Here is a 21,420-nt window from a genome sequence, read left to right on the forward strand (position 1 = left end):
GTGAGACCCATTTTACAACTTCTAACCTAGAGAACTGTAAGATAATGTATTTCTGTGGTTTTCTGACAGTAAATTTGTGGGAAGCAATTATAACAGCAATAGGAAACATACAACTAACACAGTTTGCGGACTGCAGTCTGGGCCTGGGCATCATTGCTTTTGCATGATTAGTACAAATGTCAATCCTAGTGAATGGCATATGTCGTATTATTATGAAAACAGTTTTGAACTTTTGAATCCCATGAAAGAATACTGGGACTCCATCAAAAATCTGTGTACCACACTTTAGCATCACTTTAGCTTCTGTTTTGTGCTTCCTTTGTGTACCACTTGATTTGGTACTAAGATGCAAAAATTAAGATGGCACAGTCTGATCTTACAAAGATTCAGTTTAAGGGCACCTGGGTGCCTCAGTCGGTTAAGCGTTGGACTCTTGGCTTCAGCTAGGCCATGATCTCATGGGTCATAGCATCCAGTGCACGCCCCCCCACCCCCGCCACATACACACACCAGGGAGTCGGTTTAAAGATTCTCTCCCTCTGTTCCTCCCCCTCACTCATGCAAGCACACACATACTCGCCGGTACTTTCTCTCTCTCAAACAAAAAAAAATTTTTTTTAAAGATTTTATTTATTTATTTAACAGAAAGAGATCACAAGTAGGCAGAGAGACAGGCAGAGAAAGAGGGAAGCAGGCTTCCCACTGAGCAGAGAGCTTGATGTAGGGCTTAATCCCAGAACCCTGGGACCATGACCTGAGCAGAAGGCAGAGGCTTTAACCCACTGAGCCACCCAGGTGCTCCTCTCAAACAAAATCTTAAAAAAGAGATTCACTTTAGTGGGTTGGGAGTTGTAAGCAAATCAGTGATTACAGATAGCACAGAATGACTGGTGCCCTAACTAGTACACTTAAGTGAAGGACAGAGTTTTCATGTGCTTTCAGTCTAACGGGAGATATTACAAAAATAATTACAAAATTCAAATTGCTGTTAAGGAAATATTCCCACGGACAGGATGAGGGAGAGATGTTTACTTTCTCACTAGCAGATTATGAGGGTTTTAGTTTCTCTACATCTTCCCCAATACTTGTTATTTTCTTTCTTTTGATTATAGTGAGTTGTGAAGTGGTATCTTTTGTGGTCTCAATTTACTTTTAGCTAATAATGGTGAGCATCATTTAACTTACTTACTGGCCATTTTTCTATCCTTGGAGAAATGTCTGTTCAAATCCTTTGCCTTTTTTAAATTAAATTACTTGTCATTTTATTGTTGAGCTATAATAGTTCTTTATACGTCCTGGGATACTATTCCCTTGTCAAATATTTGATTTGCAAACATTTTCTCCCATTCTACAGATTATTGTTTCACTTTATTGATGGTGTCCTTTGAAGCACAGAGTTTTAATTTTTATAAAATCCAATTTACCTGTTTTTTTCTTTTGTTGATTCTGCTTTTGGTGTTTTATTTAAGAAACTATTGCATAACCTAAGATCAAGGAGAGTTTTACCGGTGATTTCTTTTAAAAATGTTCTGTTCTTCAGTGCTTATATTTAGGTGTTTGGTCAATTTTGAGTTAATTTTTGTATACCTCGTGATCAAAGAGTCTGAAAGTTCTTTTGGATGTTGGTATTTAGTTGTCTCACCAATATTTCTTGAAAAGACTTACCTTTTCCTATTGAATTTTCTTGAAATTCTCATAAAAAGTCAACTGGACATGCAGGGGTTTAATACTGGACTATAAATTCTATTCCATTCATTATATGTCTCTCCTTAAGTCTTGATTATGAAGCTCTATGGTAAGCTTGGAAAATTGGGAAATGTGACTTCTCTTTGTTCTTTTTCAAGACTGTTTTTGCTATTCTGGGTCCCAGGCATTTCCATCTGAATTTTAAGACCAGTTTGTTAATTTTTGCAAAATAAGCAGCTGAGATTTTGATAGGGAATGCATTCATTCTGTACGTTGATTTAGGAGGTTTTGCCGCTTTAACATTATTCTATCTTTCAGTCCATAAGACATGGACTTTTCATTTATTTAGGTCTATGTCAAGTTTTTGAAATGAGGTTTTCTTGCACCCCTTTTGCTAAATTTTTCCAAACTATTTTATTCTACTTGATGTTGTTGTAAATGAAATTGTTTTCCTAACTTTTTCAAATTCAGTTCACTTCAGTGCTAGCATAGAGAAATAAAATTGATTTTTGTTTATTAGTCTGATGTTTTACGAACTTTGTTAAATGCATTTAACTCCAGTATTTTGGATTTTTTTAAAAAGAATTTCTTAGAGTTTTGTACATATGAGATCATGTCATCTATAAATGAAAATATTTTTACTTCTTCCCTTCAAATTTGGATGCCTTTTATTTACTGTCTTGCCTAATGTACAGTGTTGAATAGAAGAGTTGAAAATGGACCTTTTGTCTTTTTCCTGATGTTAAGGGCAAAGCTTTCAGCCTTTTACCATTAAGTATGAGGTCAACTGTGGGTTCTATTCCTAATTTGTTGAGTGTTTTTCACCATGAAAGGGTATTACACCAGGTGCAATACCTCCCAAGGACAGCACAGTCTTTGAAGCTTAGAGATCACCCACTTGCCCTTACCCAGCTACTCCTTCTGCTCCCTGGCAGTTATATGGCCACTCTTATGCCTGGAGTGAGTGCACGGCTCTGTAGCCTGGGGCCCTACCTCTTCTGTGTCCCCTCCCTTGGAGGCAACACTAGCCTCTACCCCCTTGTTCTGGGGCTCCTGGCTTTTATGCGTGACAACAGCCTTCCCTTCCTGGGCTGTGACTTCTTCACTGCAGGGACCGATCTCCCCCTGCTCCTGTTCTTCCTCTGTGGGTGAGGAAGCACACAAATCACCCTCCCACCCCCACTTCAGATTTCTCTTAAAGGACAGAGCACTCAATTTGAAAGGCTTCTTCTTCTTCTTTCTTTCTTTTTTTTTTTTTTTAAAGATTTTATTTTATTTATTTGACAGAGAGAGAGAGATCACAAGTAGACAGAGAGGCAGGCAGAGAGAGAGGGGGAAGCAGGCTCCCCACTGATCAGAGAGCCCGATGTGGGGCTCAGTCCCAGGACCCCCAGACCATGACCTGAGCTGAAGCAGAGGCTCAACCCATTGAGCCACCCAGCCTCCCTTGAAAGGCTTCTTGAAAGAGAATTTCTTTTGCAGGGTGTTCTTGGTGGGGGCAACCCCCTTGACTTCAGCACCCTGGCTAGGGGTTGCTGACTGGATGATGTCACCAGTGGCCCTGGCTAACTGCTCTGTTCACAGGGAGAGATTACCCTTCACCTGGGGTATGAGTCTCTTTTGCTTTTCACCTGGTCATTCTCCTGTCCTTTGGCCTTAGGTGGGGAATGCCTGCTGCCACCTTGGTGGTCACGTTGCCAGGGAGCCTTGGAGTTCTGGCTGCCCATGATGGGGGGTTCTGCTGGGGTGCCCACAGCCACTCTGGGCTCACCGTTACACAGAGAATAGTTCTGCCAGGTGAGCCTGGCCTCCCGAGGGGCGGAGCTTGTGCCGGAGGAGGAGAGGACTGGGGAAGGTGGGAAATGAGCAGCACCCGCTCTGGATACCCACGCCAACCCACTAGCTGTGCCTCCCACCAATCCACTCTGCGTCAGAATGCCCTATACGCTGCTTTCTGTGTATCCCATAATACGTGACATGTTGTGTTTTGACTATCATTCAGTAAAATTTTTTAAAATTCCTTGTGATTTCTTTTTTGTCTTCTTTAGAAGTGTATTCTTTAACTTCTAAATATTGAGGATTTTGGAGATTTCTTTCATTTACTGATTTCTAATTATGTTCTCTTTTTTTCCCCAAAAAGATTTTATTTATTTATTTAACAGACAGAGATCACAAGTAGGCAGAGAGGCAGGCAGAGAGAGAGGGGGAAGCAGGCTCCATGCTGAGCCTAGAGCCCTATGCAGGGCTGGATCCTAGGACCTTGGGATCATGACCTGAGCTGAAGGCAGAGGCTTAACCCACTGAGCCACCCAGGCTCCCCTCTAATTATGTTGTACTCATAGAATATACTTCTTATGGTCCTATTTAAAATATATTTAGACTTATTTTATGACCTGGTATATGGTCTATTTTAGAAAATAGTTTTTGACATCTGAAAGAAAATATGTATTGTGCCATCTGGCTGAGTGACTATATAAGAGTAATGTTGAGTAGGTGAACAATATTTTCTAGTATTCTTGCTGATTTTCTGTTCTATCAATTTTTGATAGGAGACTATTCAAATATCCAACTCTACTTGCTAAATGGGTTATTATTTTTTTCAGTTATGTCATTTTTTGCTTCACTGATTTTGATGCTTTGTTTTAGGTGCATATACATTCATAAGCATTAAATTTTTTTCTGATGTACTGACCCTTTGATCATTTTGAAATATACTATTTTTCTCAAATACCATTTTTTTACAAATTTATATATTCTTCTTAAGTAGGCTCCAGGCCCAACATGGGGCTCAAATTCATGACCCTGAAATTAAGAGTTGCATGTTCTACCAACTAGCCAACCTGGTGACCTTCAAATACTATTTTTTAAAGCCTATTTTGTTTAATATAAGTGCAGAAACTCTAGCTATAATAAAGCTACTGTTTGCATGGAATTCCTTTTTCAGTTCTTTTATTTTGAATCTGTTTTTTGTCGTTGAATGTAAGATACATCTTTGTAGACGACACATGGTAGGATGTTGCTTTTTTATCTACTTTGATGACTTATTTCTTATTTTAATTTTAATTTTTAAGTTATTTTTTATTTATTTGAGAGAATATGAGAGAGAGCATGAGAGAGAGAGATAGAGAGAGAGCAAGAGTGCACAAGCAGGGGGTGAGGGGTAGAGGGAGAAGCAGACTCTGCTTCTCTCTGCTAAGCAGGGAGCCTGATGGAGGTCTTGATCCCAGTATGCTGAGATCATGACCTGAGCTGAAGGCAGATGCTTATGTGACTTAGCCACCCAGGGACCCTAATTTTAATTTTTTTTAAGTTTTTTATTTTTCAGTAATGTCTACATCAAACATGGGGCTCAAACTCACAACCCTGAGATGAAGAGTCACATGCTGTACAGGCTGAACAAGCCAGGCCCCTCTTACATTGATAATTTCTGCCTTTTGATTTAGGTGTTTAGACCATTCATATTTAATATACTTATTAGTATGGTTTGTTGTACATTTTCCATTTTGCTATATTTTTAATGATTCCTGTGTTTTTTCTTTGAGGCTTATTTTATTTTATTTATTTATTTTTAGATTTTTCAATTAATATGTAATGTGTTATTTGCCTCAGAAGTACAGGTCTGTGAATCATCAGGCTTACACATTTCACAACATTCACCATAGCACATACCCTCCCCAATGTCCGTAATGCAGCTACCCTATCCCTCCTCCCCCATCCCCCAGCAGCTCTCAATTTGTTTCATGGGATTCAGAGTCTCTTATGGTTTGTCACCCTCCTAATCCCATCTTGTTTCATTTTTTCCTTCCCTACCTCCATGACTGCCTGCCTTGCCTCTCAAATTCTTCATATCAGAGAGATTATATGATAATTGGCTTTTTCTGATTGACTGATTTCACTTAGCATAATACTCTCTGGTTCTATCCACGTCATTGCAAGTGACATGATTTCATTTTTTTGGATGGCTACATTATATTCCATTGTTGTATATATACCTCATCTTCTTTATCCATTCATCTGTTGATGGACATCTAGGTTCTTTCCATAATTTGGCTATTGTGAACATTGCTGCTATAAACATTCAGGTGCATGTGTCCCTTCAGATCACTACATTTGTGTCTTTAGGGTAAATACCCAGTAGTGCGATTGCTGGGTAGTAGGGTACCTCTATTTTCAACTTTTTGAGGAACCTCCATACTGTTTTTCAGAGTGGCTGCACCAGCTTGCATTCCCACTAACAGTGTATGAGGGTTCCCTTTCTCTGCATCCTCGCCAGCATCTGTCATTTCTTGACTTGTTAATTTTAGCCCTTCCTGACTGGTGTGGGGTGGTATCTCACTGTGGTTTTGATTTGTATTTCTCTTATGCTGAGTGATATTGAGCACTTTTTCATGTGTCTGTTGGCCCTTTGGATGTCTTCTTTGCAGAAATGTTTGTTCATGTCTTCTGTCCACTCCTTTTTTTTAATTTTTTTAAAAGATTTTATTTATTTATTTGACAGACGGAGATCACAAGTAGGCATAGAAGCAGGCAGAGAGAGGAGGATGCAGGCTCCCTGCTGAGCAGAGAGCTGGATATGGGGCTGGATCCCAGGACCCTGGGATCATGAGCTGAGCCAAGAGCAAAGGCTTTACCCCACTGAGCCACCCAGGCGCCCCCTTCTGCCCATTTCTTGATTGGATTATTTGTTCTTTGGGTGTTGAGTTTGATGAAATCTTTATGGATTTTGGATACTAGCCCTTTATCTGATATGTCATTTGCATATATCTTCTCCCATTCTGTCAATTGTCTTTTGGTTTTGTTGACTCTTTCCTTCACTGTGCAAAACCTCTTTATTTTGATGAAGTCCCAATAGTTCATTTTTGCCTTTGTTTCCCTTGCCTTTGGCGATGTTTCTAGGAAGAAGTTGCTGCAGCTGAGGTCAAAGAGGTTGCTGCCTGTGTTCAAGGATTTTGACAGATTCCTGACTCACATTGAGGTCTCTCATCCATTTTCAGTCTACGTTTGTGTGTGGTGTAAGGAAATGGTCCAATTTCATTCTTCTGCATGTGGCTGTCCAATTTTCCCAACACCATTTGTTAAAGAAAACTATCTTTTTTCCATTGAAGATTCTTTCCTGCTTTGTCCAAGATTAGTTGACCATAGAGTTGAGGGTCTATTTTTGGACTCTCTATTCTTTTTGATTGATCTGTGTGTCTGTGGTTATGTCAGTACCATACTGTCTTGATGATGACTGCTTTGTCATAGAGCTTGAAGTCTGGAATTGTGATGCCACCAACTTTGGCTTTCTTTTTCAACATTCCTCTGGCTATTTGGGTTTTTTTCTGATTTCATATAAATTTTAGGATTATTTGTTCCATTTCTTAGAAAAAAATTGATGGTAATTGATAGGGTTACATGAAATGTATAGATTGCTTTAGGTAGCATAGACATTTTCACAATATTTGTTCTTCCAGTCCATGAGCATGGAACACTCTTCTATTTGTTTTTGTCTTCCTCATTTTCTTTGATGTGTACTTTATAGTTTTCTGAGTACAGATTCTTTGCCTCTTTGATTAGGTTTATTCCTAGGTATCTTATGGTTTTGGGAGCAATTATAAATGGGATCAACTCCTTAATTTCTCTCTCCTCTTTCTTGCTGTTGGTGTATAGAAATGCAACTGATTTCTGGGCATTGATTTTATATCCTGACACTTTACTGAATTCCTGTATGAGATCTAGCAGTTTTAGAGTAGAGTCTCTTGAGTTTTCCACATAAAGTATCATATCATCTGCAAAGGGTGAGAGTTTGCCAATTTGGATGCCTTTAATTTCTTTTTGTTGTCTGTTTGCTGAGGCTAGTACTTCTAGTACTTTTAGTACTATGTTGAATAGCAGTGGTGATAGTTGACATCCCTGCCATGTTCCTGACCTTAAGGGAAAAGCTCTCAGATTTTCCCCATTAAGGATGATATTCACTGTGGGTTTTTCATAGATGGCTTTGATGATACTGAGGTGTGTACCCTCTATGCCTAAACTCTGAAGAGTTTTGATCAAAAAAGGATGGTGTACTTTGTCAAATGCTTTTTCAACATTTATTGGGAGTATCATATGGTTCTAGTTCTTTATTTTATTAATGTATTGTATCACATTGATTGATTTATGGATGTTGAACCAACCTTGCAGCTCAGGAATAAAACCCAGTTGGTCATGGTGAATAATCTTTTGAATGTACTGTTGGATCCTATTGGCTAGTATTTTTGTAAGAATTTTTGCATCCATGTTCATCAGGGATATTGGTCTGTAATTCTCCTTTTTGATCGGATCTTTGTCTGGTTTTGGGTTCAAGGTAATTCTGGCCTCATAAAATGAGTTTGAAAGTTTTCCTTTCATCTCTATTTTTTGGGACAGTTTCAAGAGAATAGGTATTAATTCTTCTTTAAATGTTTGGTAGAATTCCCCTGGGAAGCCGTCTGGCCCTGGGCTATTTTTTGTTGGGAGGTGTTTGATGACTGGTTCAATCTCCTTACTGGTTATGTGTTCAGGTTTTCTATTTCTTTCTTGTTCAGTTTTGGTAGGTTATATGTCTCTAGGAATGCATCCATTTCTTCCAGATTGTCAAATATGCTGGCATATAGTTGCTCATAATATGTTCTTATAATTGTTTGTATTTCTTTGGTGTTGGTTTTGATCGTTTCTCTTTCCTTCATGATTTTATTAATTTGGGGCCTTTTTCTTTTCTTTTTGATAAGACTGGCCAGGAGTTTATCAATCTTATTAATTCTTTAAATAAACCAGCTCCTAGTTTCGTTGATTTGTTCTACTGTTCCTTTGGTTTCTTTTCTTTCTTTTTTTTTTTTTTTTTATTAATTTATTTGACAGAGAGAGATCACAAGTAAGCAGGGAGGTGGGCAGAGAGAGAGGGGGAAGCAGGCTTCCCACTGAGCAGAGAGCCCGATGCGGGGCTTGATCCCAGGACCCGGGGATCGTGACCTGAGCCGAAGGCAGAGGCTTAACCCACTGAGCCACCTAGGCGTCCCTGTTCATTGGGTTTCTATTTCATTGATTTCTGCTCTGATCTTTTATTATTTCTTCTCCTGCTGGGTTTACGCTTTCTTTGCTCTTCTTTCTCCAGCTCCTTTAGGTGCAGGGTTAGGTTGTGTACTTGAGACCATTCTTGTTTCTTGAGAAGGGTTTGTATTGCTGTATACTTTCCTCTCAGGACCTCCTTTGCTCTGTCCCGGAGATTTTGAACAGCTGTGTTTTCATTTTCATTTGTTTCTATGAATTTTTAAATTTCTTCCTTATTTTCCTGGTTGACCCATTCATTCTTTAGCAGGATGCTCTTTAGCCTCCCTGTATTTGCGTTCTTTCCAACTTTCCTCTTGTAATTGAGTTCTAGTTTCAAAGCACTATTGGCTGAAAATATGCAGGGAATTATCCCAGTCTTTTGGTACTGGTTGAGACCTGCTTTGTGACCTAGGATGTGATCTGTTCTGGATTATGTTCCTTGTGCACTACAGAAAAATATACATTCTGTTGTTCTGGGATGGAATTTTCTAAATATATCTGTGATGTCCATCTGGTCCAGTGTGTCATTTAAAGCCTTTATTTCCTTGTTGATCTTTGGCTTAGATGATCTGTCCATTTTAGTGAGGGGGGGAGTGTTAAAGTCCCTTACTACTATTGTGTTATCATCAGCGTGTTTCTTTGATTTTGTAATTAATTGGTTTATATAATTGGCTGCTCCCATGTTAGGGGCATAGCGATTTAAAATATTTAGATTTTCTTGTTGGACAGACACTTTAAGTATGATATAGTGTCCCTCTTCATCTCTTATTATAGTCATTGTCTTAAAATCTAATTTATCTGATAAAAGAATTACCACCACTGCTTTCCTTTGATGACCATTAGCATGGTAAATGGTTTTCCACCACCTCCTTTTAAATCCGGAGGTGTCTTTAGGTCTAAAATGAGTTTCTTATAGACAGCATATCGATGTATTTTTTTTTTTAAATCCATTTTGGTACCCTGTGTCTTTGGATTGGGGGATTTAGCCCATTTACATTTAGGGTAACTATTGAAAAATATGAATTTAGTGCCATTGTATTGCCTGTAAGGTGACTGTTACTCTATATTAATAATCTCTGGTCTGTTACTTATAGGTTTTCTCTTTGCTTAGAGGACCCCTTTCAATATTTCCTGTAGGATTGCTTTGGTGTTTGCTAATTCTTTTAGTTTTTCTTTGTCCTGGAAGCTTTTTATCTCTTCTTCTATTTTCAGTGACAGTATAGCTGGATATCGTATTCTTGGCTGCATATTTTTCTCTTTTAGTGCTCAGAATATATCATGCCAGTCCTTTCTGGCCGGCCAGGTCTGTGTGGATAGGTCCGCTGCCAATCTAATATTTCTACAGATCTCTTGTTCCGAGCTGCTTTCAGGATTTTCTCTTTGTCACTGAGACTTGTAAGGTTTACTATTAGATGACAGAGTTGGGACCTATTTTTATTGATTTTGAGGGGGATTCTCTGTGCCTCCTGGATTTTTTTTTTTAAGATTTTATTTATTTATTTGACAGACAGAGATCATGGGTGGGCAGAGAGGCAGGCAGAGAGAGAGAGGAGAAAGCATCCTCCCTGTGGAGCAGAGAGCCCAATGTGGGGCCTGATCCCAGGACCCCTGGGATCATGACCTGAGCCAAAGGCAGAGGCCTCAAACCACTGAGCCACCCAGGTGCCCCATGCCTGCTGGATTTTGATGCTTGTTCCTTTGCCAAATTAGGAAAATTCTCCGCTATAATTCACTCCAATTTATCTCCTGCCCCCTTCTCTCTCTCTCTTCTTCCTCTGGGATCCCAATTATTCTAATATTGTTTTGTCTTATGGTATCACTTATCTCTCGAATTCTCCCCTCTTGGTCCAGTAGTTGTTTTTCTCTCTTTTACTCAGCTTCTTAATTCTCCATCATTTGGCCTTCTATATCACTAATTTTCTCTTTTGCCTCATTTATCCTAGCAGTAAGATCCTCCATTTATTTTACAGCTTTTTTGATTTCAACTTGGTTAGATTTTAGTTTTCTTTATTTCTCCAGAAAGGGATTTCATTTCTCCATAAAGGGATTCTGTAGTATCTTCCATGCCTTGTCAAGCCAGTTAGCATCTTGATAATCATCATTCTGAACGCCAGTTCTGACATCTTACTAATGTCCATATTGATTAGGTCCCTAGCTGTCGGTATTGCGTCTTGTTCTTTTTGTGTGTGTTTGGTGAAAAACTCACTTTCATTTTATCCAGATAAGAACAGATGAGTGAGAGAACAAAATACTAAAAAGGTAGCATTGACCCCAGAAAAATATACACTAACCAAATCAGAGGAAACCCAGAACTGGGGGGAGAAAAAGGGGAAAGAAGAAAAAAAAATACATAATATTTAAATATTATATATATTATATGTATAAAAAATTTTATACACACACACACACACACATACACATATATAGGACTAGTGAATAGAACAGACACATACACTTGATTTTGGGTGTATTTTTGTCTTAGATGAAACTACCTCCCAAAATCTTAAAGAAAGAAAAACTTATTTATATATACAAAAATAAGGTTCAACACAATGAAGGGATGGAAAAGATTGTAAAGATGAAAATTTAAAAAGATTCTTAAAAAGTAATTGATAAGATAAGAAGTTGGTTAAAAAAAAAAAAGAGGAAAGAATGTGATCAGGCTGGGGACTAGAACAAAGCCAAGTTCTAGATTTAGGGTATATTTTGATTTATTAGAAGAAACTGTGTCCCAAAATTTTAAAGAAAAAGAAAACCTATATGTATCAAAAAAAGTAAGGTTAAATATAATATAGGGATAAAATAGGACTATAACAATGAAAATTTTAAAAGATTTTTTAGAAAAAATTATTGATAAGATTAAATAGTTAAAAATATTAAATAGGAGAGGAAAAATTTTAAAAATAGAATATTAGGAAAAAATGTTTTTAATTAACTTGAAAAACTAAAGGATCATGTGAAAAATCCATGAATTCTGTGTGCTGTATTCCTCTAGCTCTGGAGTTCTGCAGTTCTCCTTGACTGGTGAACTTGGTCTTGGCTGATGTTCTTGCTGATCTTCTGGGGGAGGGGCCTGTTGAAGTGATTCTCAAATGTTTTTGCCTGAGGTGGAATTACACTGCCTTTGTCTGGGGCTAGCCTAAGTAATCTTTTCTGTTTTGCTCTCCGTAGCTTTTGTTCCTTGAATGCTTTACTTTCTGCTTTCGTGGATGCTAATGAAAATGGTGGCATCCCAATCTCGGGCCTCATAGGAGCCAAGAGCTCATGGTCCCCCTCCCCAATGTGCCCTCAGAGAAAAGCAGTCAATCCCTCTCATCTTCCTGGTCTCCAGCCGCACTCTGAGCTCACTCAACCTGTGCCTGAGTTTCTATTTCTGGCGCATAGTCCCCTTTGGAATCTCCAAACCCAGCAGATTCCTGCAGTATGCTCCTCCACCACTCATCCCAATGGAAGAAGGACGGGGTCTCTCTGGATCTGCCACTTGTGGGGTTCCTGCTCAAAGAGCAGTGGTCTGACTGTCCCTGGATCACAGTTTAAGGTAACCCCAAGCTCTGCGCCCCCTCCTTGGCTCTGTCTCTACAGCTTGCTTCCCCACTCCGATACCTGGGAGCTCTGCCACACTCAGGCAGCATTGGTCTTTCTGTGACCCTGAGGGTCCTGAGACCATGCTGTGCCCACAAGGGTTCCGCCCCCTTTAAGGTTCCACTTTAACCACTAGAGTGACGTTTCTCAGTGGAGCAGACTTCTAAAAGTTCCAATTTTGTGATCCACTGCTCTACCGCTTGCTGGGAGCTGGCCTCCCTCCCATGGTCTCTCTTCCCAAATGTCACCTTGGAATCACTTCTCTGCACGTCCTGCCTTCTGGAAAGTGGTCAATTTTCTGTTCCTAGAATTGCTGCTCTTCTTCTCTTTTATCAGGTGTTCAGATTGATTTGGTAACTATCTATCTGAACCCCTGAGACTTGATGATATTTAGATCTCCTACTCCTGGGCTTATTTTATTTTTTAAAGATACATTTATTTTAGAGTGATAGGGGGAGCGCAAGTGTGTGATTGCTGGGGGCAGAGGCAGAGGTAAAGAGAGACAGAACCCTAAGCAGACTCCGTGCTGGGAGCAGAGCTGCAATCAGGGCTCAATCCCAGGATCCTAAAATCACGACCTGAGCCAAATCCAAGAATTGGATGCTCAGTGAACTAGTCCCCCCAGGTACCCTGTAGCCCATTTTATTTTATTTTGAATTGGATTATAACTGATACAGAGTGCTAGTGTCAGGTGTATAACATAGTGATTTGATAAGTCTATAAATTATGTTATGCTCCCCGTAAGTGTAGTTTTCATCTGTCACCATGCAGTGCTGTTACAGTACCATCGACTATATTTCTTATACTGTACCTTTTATTTCTCTGACTTACCCATAGCTAAAAACCTGTATCTCCCACTCCCCTTCACCCATTTTGTTCATCCCTCCACCTTTTCCCCTCTGGCAGCCATCATTTTATTCTGTATATTTATAGGTCTGATTGCATATTCATCTTTTATTGTTGTTTATTCATTCATTTGGTTTTTTTTTTAGATTGCACATATAACTGAAATCATATGGCATTAGTCTTTCTCTGTCTTACTTATTTCACTTAGCATTATAGGTCCATTGTTGTCGCAAAGAGCAAGATCTCATCTTTTTTTATGACTAAGTGATATTCCACTGTGTGTGTGTGTGTGTGTGTGTGTGTGTATGTATATACCACATCTTCTTTATCCATTCATCTATCAATGGACACTTGGGCTGCTTCCATATCTTGGCTATTGTAAATAATGACGCAGTAAACAGGGGTGCATATATATTTTCAAATTAGTGTTACCATTTTCTTTGGATAAAAACCCAGGAGTGGAGTTATTGGATCATACTGTTTTTCTATTTTAAGTTTTTAGAGGAACCTCATACTGTCTCTCACGTGGCTGTATCAATTTACATTCCCACCAACAATGTCCAAGATTCCTTTTTCTCCGTATCTTTGCCAACCCTTGTTATTTCTTGTCTTTTTGATTTTAGCCATTCTGACTAATGATACCTCATTATGATTTTGTGGTTTTTGATTTACATGTTTTGATGATGAGTAATGTTGAGCATCTTTTCATGAGTCTGTTAGCCATCTGTATGTCTTTGGAAAAATATCTTCTCAGAACTTCTGCCCATTTTTAATTGGATTATTTGACTTTTTTGGTGCCGAGTTATATGAATTCTTTACGTATTTTGGATATTAACCCTTTGTCAAATATATCATTGGCAAATATCTTCTTTCATCCAGTAGGTTGCCTTTTTGTTTTGTTGTTGTTTTCTTTCACCGTACAAAAGCTTTTTTTGATATAGTCCCAATAGTTTAATTTTGCTTTTGTTCCCCCTGCCTTAGGAGATACAGCCAGAGAAGTATTGCTAAGGCCAATGTCAAAGAAATCACTGCCTATGGTTTTTGTTTTTTAGACGTTTTATGGTTTCAAGTCTCACATTTAGATCTTTAATCCATCTGGAGTTTATTTTTGTATGTGGTGTTAGAAATGGTCCAGTTTCATTCTTTTACATGTTGCCCTCCAGTTTTCCCAGCACCATTTGTTGAAGAGACTGTCTTTTCTCTATTGTATATTCTTGCCTTCTCTGCCATAGATTAATTGGCCATATAATTGAGGGTATATTTCTGGGCTCTCTGTTCTGTTCTATTGATAAATGTGTCTATATTTGTGCTAGTACCATACTGTTTTGATTATGGCTTTGTAATATACCTTGAAATCCGGAATTTTGCTATTTCTAGTTTTGTTCTTCTTTCTCAAGATTGCTTTGGCCACTCAGAGTCTTTTGTGGTCCCATACAAATTTTAGTATTATTTGTTCTAGTTCTGTGAAAAATGCTGTTAGTATTTTGATAGACCTTGCATTAAATCTGTAGGTCATTTTGAAAAGTATGGACATTTTAACATTGTTAATCTTCTAATCCATAAGCATGTGATATCTTTTTCTTCAATTTCTTCATGTTTTATAATTTTCAGAGTACAGGTCTTTTACCTCCTTGGTTTTGGTATGTTTAGGTTTTTTGTTTTGTTTTGTTTTGCTTTTGGATTTTTGGTGGGATTATAAATGGAATGTAAATGTAATAGGTACGTTTATCTTAAATTTCTTTCTGTTACTTTATTATTAGTGTATACAAATGCATCTGATTTCTGAGTATTAATTTTATAACATCCTACTTCACGGAATTAATTTATTACTTCTAAGTTTTTTTGGAAGTGATTTCTGTCTTTTTAATTTCTTTCTTCTACCTTGGCTGTCTTCTTTTGTATTAAAGAAATCAAATGCACATTTTTATTTTTAGTATAACTTTACATTTTAATTAATTTCTTCATGTTTGCTGTAGACAATATAATGTACATCTTAATTTATCACAACCAACTTAATACCAACCAGTTCCTACCAACTTAATTTTGATAAAATATAGAAACTTTATTTCAATATAGTTCAATTCCTTCCTCATCTTTTCTGCTGTTATTGTCATATGTATTAACATATTCCATGTTATAAACTGAACAATGTATTGTTATAATTTTTAATGCAATCAATGAAAATAAATATAATACTTTTAGCTTTGTGGGGGTTTTTTTGGAAGTACTATGTCTAGCATGGGGATTGAACTCACAACCCTGAGACCAAGGGTCACATGGTCTACTAGCTGAGCCTCCCAGGCAATCTTTTATAGTAACCCACATATTTACCATTTTTGGACCTCTTCATTTCCTACTCTGCACTTAAATTAACATGTGGTGTCATTTTCTTTAAGCTAAAAAGTTTCCTTCAGTATTTAATACAGGTCTCCTAGCAACAAAGTCTCAGTCTTTATTTCATCTTTAGTTTTAAAAGTGATGGCTTTATTTCATCTTCGATTTAAAGGATATCTATTCTTGCTATAGAATATATAGTGGGCAGTTTTTTTTTCTGACCATTTAGAATTTCTCAGTGACTGACTTCTGGCCTCCATTGTTTTATTGGTACTTTGTTGTATGGGATGAGTTAGTTTTGTAGCTTCTAAGATTTTCTGTTTGTCTTTGTAATTCAGTAGTTTGATTATGGTATGTCTAGATATTGATCTCTTTATAATTGTCCTTTGTGACTATCAAATTTCTTTGATAAGTAGATTAATTTGCTTCAAATTGGTATGTTTTTGTCCTTTATTTCTTCATGTATTTTTTCTATCCCTCTGTCTTCACTCCTGGGATACTCATTACATGTATGTACGTGTATGTATGTCAAACATCCAGAGGTAGTGACAGAGTTCAGGAGCAGGGAGGAGAGGGAAATGCAGGCTGCCCACTTAGCAGCCCACTTGGCAGGGAGCCCAATGCAGGGCCCTATCCCAGGACCTTGGGGAACATGACCTGAGCCGAAGGCAGACAGTTAACCAGCTGAACCACCCATCTTTTCTTCAGATTGGGTAATTTCTATTTATCTATTTTAGATTCACTGATTCTTCCATCAGTTTATCTTGAATCTGCTGTCATTCGCCTCTAGCCAGTTTTCTTTCTTTCTTTCTTTCTTTTTTGTTAAAGATTTATTTAATTTAGAGAGAGAGAGCATGAGTCAGGGAGGGAGAGTGGAAGAGGGAGAGGGAGATTATCTCAAGCAAACTTGAGCATGGAAACTGATGCCACACAGAGCTTAATCCCATGACCCTGAGATTATGACCTGAGCAGAAATCAAGAATTGGATGCTTAACTGACAGAGCCACCCAAAGTTCCCCATCTCTAGTGAATTTTCTGATTGTACTTTTCAACTTCAAAATTCCATTTGATTTTTTTTTTTAATTTGTTTCCTTGTGGATAACCTCTTTTATTTATTGTTTCATGCTTTCATTCTTTAAGTAAGATCACCTTTGGTTCTTTGAATATATTGGTAATAACTGCTTTGAAGTCTTTGTTTAAATCTAACATTTAGGGACACTCAAATGGTTTCCCCCTATTTCTTTGCATGTTTCATAATTTCTTTTTGAAAACTGGCTATTTTAGATCACCTATTGTAGGAACTCTGGGTTCTGATTTTTTTTTTTCCCTCTTAAGGTTATTGCTTTGTTCATTTATTTGTTTCTTGGTTTAGTAATTTGCCTTACTAAGTACAGTGACAGCTGTCTCCCTTGTGATGTGTGGCACAGATAAAATCTGTTTTTTTGTTTTCATTTGGGTTGGTTTTCGAGTTTTAATATTTTGGTTTGTGTTTTGCATTTAGCTTTCTAGGACTTGCTCCTGTGTCTGTATATCTTAAATTATGAACTGATTGTTGGACCCTGCTTGTGTTTAAATACATAGAGTCATAAAGTATGACTGTCTGTCATCTATCCATGGATCTCTGTAGAGAATGCATTTAAAGTTTACATAGTTTTCAGGTGTGTTCTGGCTTTCAGTCTCTGCTGACCTCTTTCACATTTGCTCTATGTATGTGATTATTTGGCCTCGGGAATATGTGAATAGCTTTGTTTCTCTCTGGTCTCCCTTGTACTTTCTCTCAACCTTAGCCAAGAATATGTCTGCCCCATTTATGACCATGACCTTGGACTAATGGAGCTGTTTGCTCTCCTTGCTTGCCAGTTTCTAAAATCATCACATCCTCTGAAACACTGTTAGACATGGGCATAACCTGCCCCTGAAGTTCAAGTTACCCCATCTTTGACCACAACAAAGATGTTTCCAGTCTTTTTTTTAATTTTTTTTTTTTAGATTTTATTAATTCATTTGACTGAAAAAGAGATGAAGAGCATAAGCAAGGAGAGCAGCACCTAGAGGAAGAGGAAGAAGCAGGCTCCCCGATGCTGGGCTTGATCCCAGGACCCTGGGTTCATGACCTGAGCTGAAGACAGACACTTAGCCAGCTGAGCCACCCAGAGTCCCAGATGTTTAGTCTTAATGATCTTCCCCATCCTGGAAAAACCTCCATACTGACTGAATTGTGGTTGATGGTGATGAGAGAGGCCAGACCAGAATGTGACAGTGTCCTAGTGTTCTTATCTAAAAATTACAGTCTTTCAAATAAACATGCTTCTTGAATTGTTATATCCCTTTGGTCAATTTCTAGAGCACTGAAATGATTGTATTTGTCAATTTTGTCTGGCTCTTTAGTTTCATTTTGGAAGAATATTTGCTGATTGCACTCAGCCATAACTGGAAGTCCTATTTCTGGTTTTGTATTAGGTATACATTTTTTTTCTTTTACTCCCTTACAGTGATGGAAAATTTACATGTTAATTGTGTTGTTTCTCTTTTTCTTGGAGTAAATTTTGTTTTAAATTGATTTCCAGTGTGGGGGAAAAAAAGGTTTTTTTCAGATGCCCAATGGTTCTTGACTGTACATTCCTGCTAGAAAAGAGAAATTCAAGCATGCTGGAAGTCAGCTAAAGGCCTGAATGAGGCCAGCTTTTCTTTGAGGACATCCTTACCCATATGGCGTTTCCTCATTTTCTAGACTGTTAATTCCTTTCTTCAGACACAGTACTTCTCCCATCTACTTATTTTTTTCTCATAGTCATATATTTAGCTATGAACAAGTAAAAGACAAAGTACATAGCTGCTCCTACAAAAAGGTAAGAGAGGGAGATTCAGGATATTTTAGCTTCACTTCTCAGTCCCCACTTCTGTCAGGGGTATCAGGTCATTCCTTTGATTGCAGCACTCTCTGCACACCTTCTAGAGTTTGACTTTTCCTACTATCTTTCTTCCATGAATGATCTTACTCTGTCATTTTCTGTAAATTTGTAGTAATGACTTTCTCAGTCTCTTCATCTCAATGGTTTACATCCTCTCCCCCAACCAACACATACCTTTATTATCTTTTAAGGCGGCCTCTTGGAGATGAGGGAAAATGCATGCTGATTGATCTTCCTAACCAAAAAACATTGTCCATATTTTTTCAAAAATTTTTAACGTAAACTCTACCCCAGTGTGGACCTCAAACTCAGGACTCCAGGATTAAGAGTCCCATGCTAAACTGATGGAGCCAGCCAGGCATGCCTTGTCCACATATTTTTAAACTGTTGCAATAGAATGCATACATGCTCTCTTGGGTCCTGTTTTCCCTTCACCATTTAAGCATTTTCTACATTGCCATAAGTCTTTATAATTATTGTTTGTAGTGGAATTCGAACACATTTTTAAAGAAGCAGTTTGTGGGGGGCGCCTGGGTGGCTCGGTGGGTTAAAGCCTCTGCCTTCAGCTCAGGTCATGATCCCAGGGTCCTGGGATCGAGCCCCACATCGGACTCTCTGCTCGGCAGGGAGCCTTCTTCCACATCTCTCTCTGCCTGCCTCTGCCTACTTGTGATCTCTCTCTCTCTCTCTGTCAAATAAATAAATAAAATATTAAAAAAAAAAAAAAGAAGCAGTTTGTGGTGTTTTCATGATTACATGATTATATTTTAGTTACTACCTCCTTTTCTTTACCCTTTTCTGCATCCTGCCATCATGCCATTTACTTTTCCCTGGGTAACCAATGATAACAACATTGACAATTTGTGAAGTAGGAAATCTTAATTTTTTTCCTTTGGTCAAGCTGATTGGCTGTAAGCTGTCAAGAAGGGCAGTTTGACCTAGAACAGGCTGACATCATCATCAAAAAGGCAATTTCAGTTACTTATGGGTTTTCCAAGAAATCTTGTGATTTCGGCTATGAAATGCAGATGACATGTTATATCTCTTTAATGGCATCCTAGCTTGGCATCTTCATCTTAATTCTTAGGTGGAACTGAACCATTTCTCTCTTTAAAATTCCTGTTTCCCCTTTTGTTCAAATGCAGTTACTAGAGTGGTTCTTTTGACTATGAGGGTGTTTGTTTCTGATGTAATAACAACTGGAAGTCAGTTTGGGATAGTGGGTTTTAGTAACATTTATCCATTTGCATATTAGTCACCTGAGAAAGGCAGAAAGTCTGAGGGCAGTCAGTAAATGTCAAAAGAAACATTTGGGAGCTTCATAGCAGTTTTCTGGTCAATGGAGGCCTAACCAAGAGATGAGTCTTATAGATTAAAGATAACAAAATAGTCTTTTCTATTAAGTAATTCATTTATTGTTTAACTTTTTTCCTTTAGTGAGGCAACATAAAAAATAAAAAGCATAGGTTTTCGACCAAATAAGTAAAGCTGTTTGTGCATGATGTAAATTTAGAGAGAAAATACAAGAATAAGAGTTGGGCATATATCCTGGATAAGAACATCAGTATACAAAAATTATATAAGTTCCTATTTAAACAAAAAATGAAAATGCTTTTGCAAAGAGATAATGTTTACACTAATATTGACAATATGAAGTCCCTAGGAATATATCTGACATAACAAGAGAGATATGAAACTCCTGTGGGGAATACAGTAAAGCTTTATTGTGGGACAATAAGAACTCAGAAGTGAAATGATACACCATACACATGGCTTGCAAAACTCAACTTTGCAGATGCTCCGTTTAATTAGCACAGTATCAAATTCCTGTCTGATTTGGTGGGGAAGGGGGAATACTTGACAATAGAGTCTAAAATACTTGACAATAGAGTCTAAATTTATCTGGAAAGACAAAAGGCCAGTGTACTTGGATGGAGGGAAAGACAAATAGATTGGCAAGAGTGGTCCATAGCTCCTCAGCATTGGTAACGTTACCTAGAGGCTTCTTAGAACAGAATCCCAGGCACCAGCCACAGATCAACTGAATTGGAATCACTTTTAATAAAATAATCCAGAAGAGTGCGAAAAAAAATGAATTTTAATAAACTATTCCGGAAATTAAACTGGTAACTAAACAGGAAGAAAGGAATTATATTGAAAGGTATTGCTTGTTTTATGCACTGCATCCATCCTTTATTCTATATAATTTACATTTACCGAGGAACATTTGAAAAATCAGTGAAAAGGGATGTTTTGAATGTACATTTTCCGAGGTGCCTCTCTTATTTCATGTGCCTATAATCTATGGATCTTCTTGTTAATAAGCTTTTCTTAGGTACCGCAACTTTAGCATGTCTTTATACATTTCCAGCAACTCTCAACTCCTGCCTGTATGTCAGAACTTAATGATAGTACTGCCACTACCAATGTAGAGAAGTATTTTGACTCTGTACCCTCCATTGCGACAGTGAGTAAGTTTTATTTAATTATTTTATAGGTATATTTTATATATGTTGGGGAAAAAAACTGAGCTGAAGATAATAAAGAAAAGGCAGCTCTTCTACTGACCACTTGGAAGGAAATAATTTCCCACTTATTTGGGATTAGAAGACCAGCTCATTCTCAGAGTCTTCTGAAACAAAATTAGGTAAGAAATGTTTTTCTTCATATTTTGAATAATTTGTTCTCTGCCTGCTCTGCCTCCTTGAAGGCTTCTCTATTTCTTTTCCTTTGGCCTCCAAAAGAAATACAGTTAGCATTTTCCTTGAGGAAGTTACCATGCCAGCCAGCTGTCAGCCTTATGATGTACCTGATCTCCCGTGTCAGGGGAAGCACAATTCAATTTTAAACTAAGTCTTCTGCACAACAGTGCAGCAAGGCTGCCAGCATCTCTTTTTATGTACCTTTCTTTGAAATCCTGCCTTCTACCCAAGCCAGTATAGTTTTATTTTTAAATCCTTTGTGTGAGATAAAACCACCACTAACTGACTTTACTTGTCTTTAGTTAAAAATC

The 21,420-nt window shown here is 37.9% G+C and overlaps 1 protein-coding gene across 3 annotated transcripts in view; it reads left to right on the top strand.

The window, feature by feature from the left end:
• KIAA0825 (KIAA0825 ortholog) overlaps positions 1–21,420 on the top strand; it is a 410,770-nt gene that overhangs the window by 8,680 nt on the left and 380,670 nt on the right. For all 3 annotated transcript variants that reach the window (XM_004769904.3, XM_045074529.1, XM_013044496.2), the window contains exon 2: positions 20,905–21,054. The gene's annotated coding sequence lies outside the window, so the exon portion shown is untranslated. The remainder of the gene's footprint in view (positions 1–20,904; positions 21,055–21,420) is intronic.

Source organism: Mustela putorius, unplaced genomic scaffold (genome assembly GCF_011764305.1).
Source record: "Mustela putorius furo isolate JIRA1106 unplaced genomic scaffold, ASM1176430v1.1 tig00537350_pilon_pilon_pilon, whole genome shotgun sequence".
NCBI lineage: Eukaryota > Metazoa > Chordata > Mammalia > Carnivora > Mustelidae > Mustela > Mustela putorius.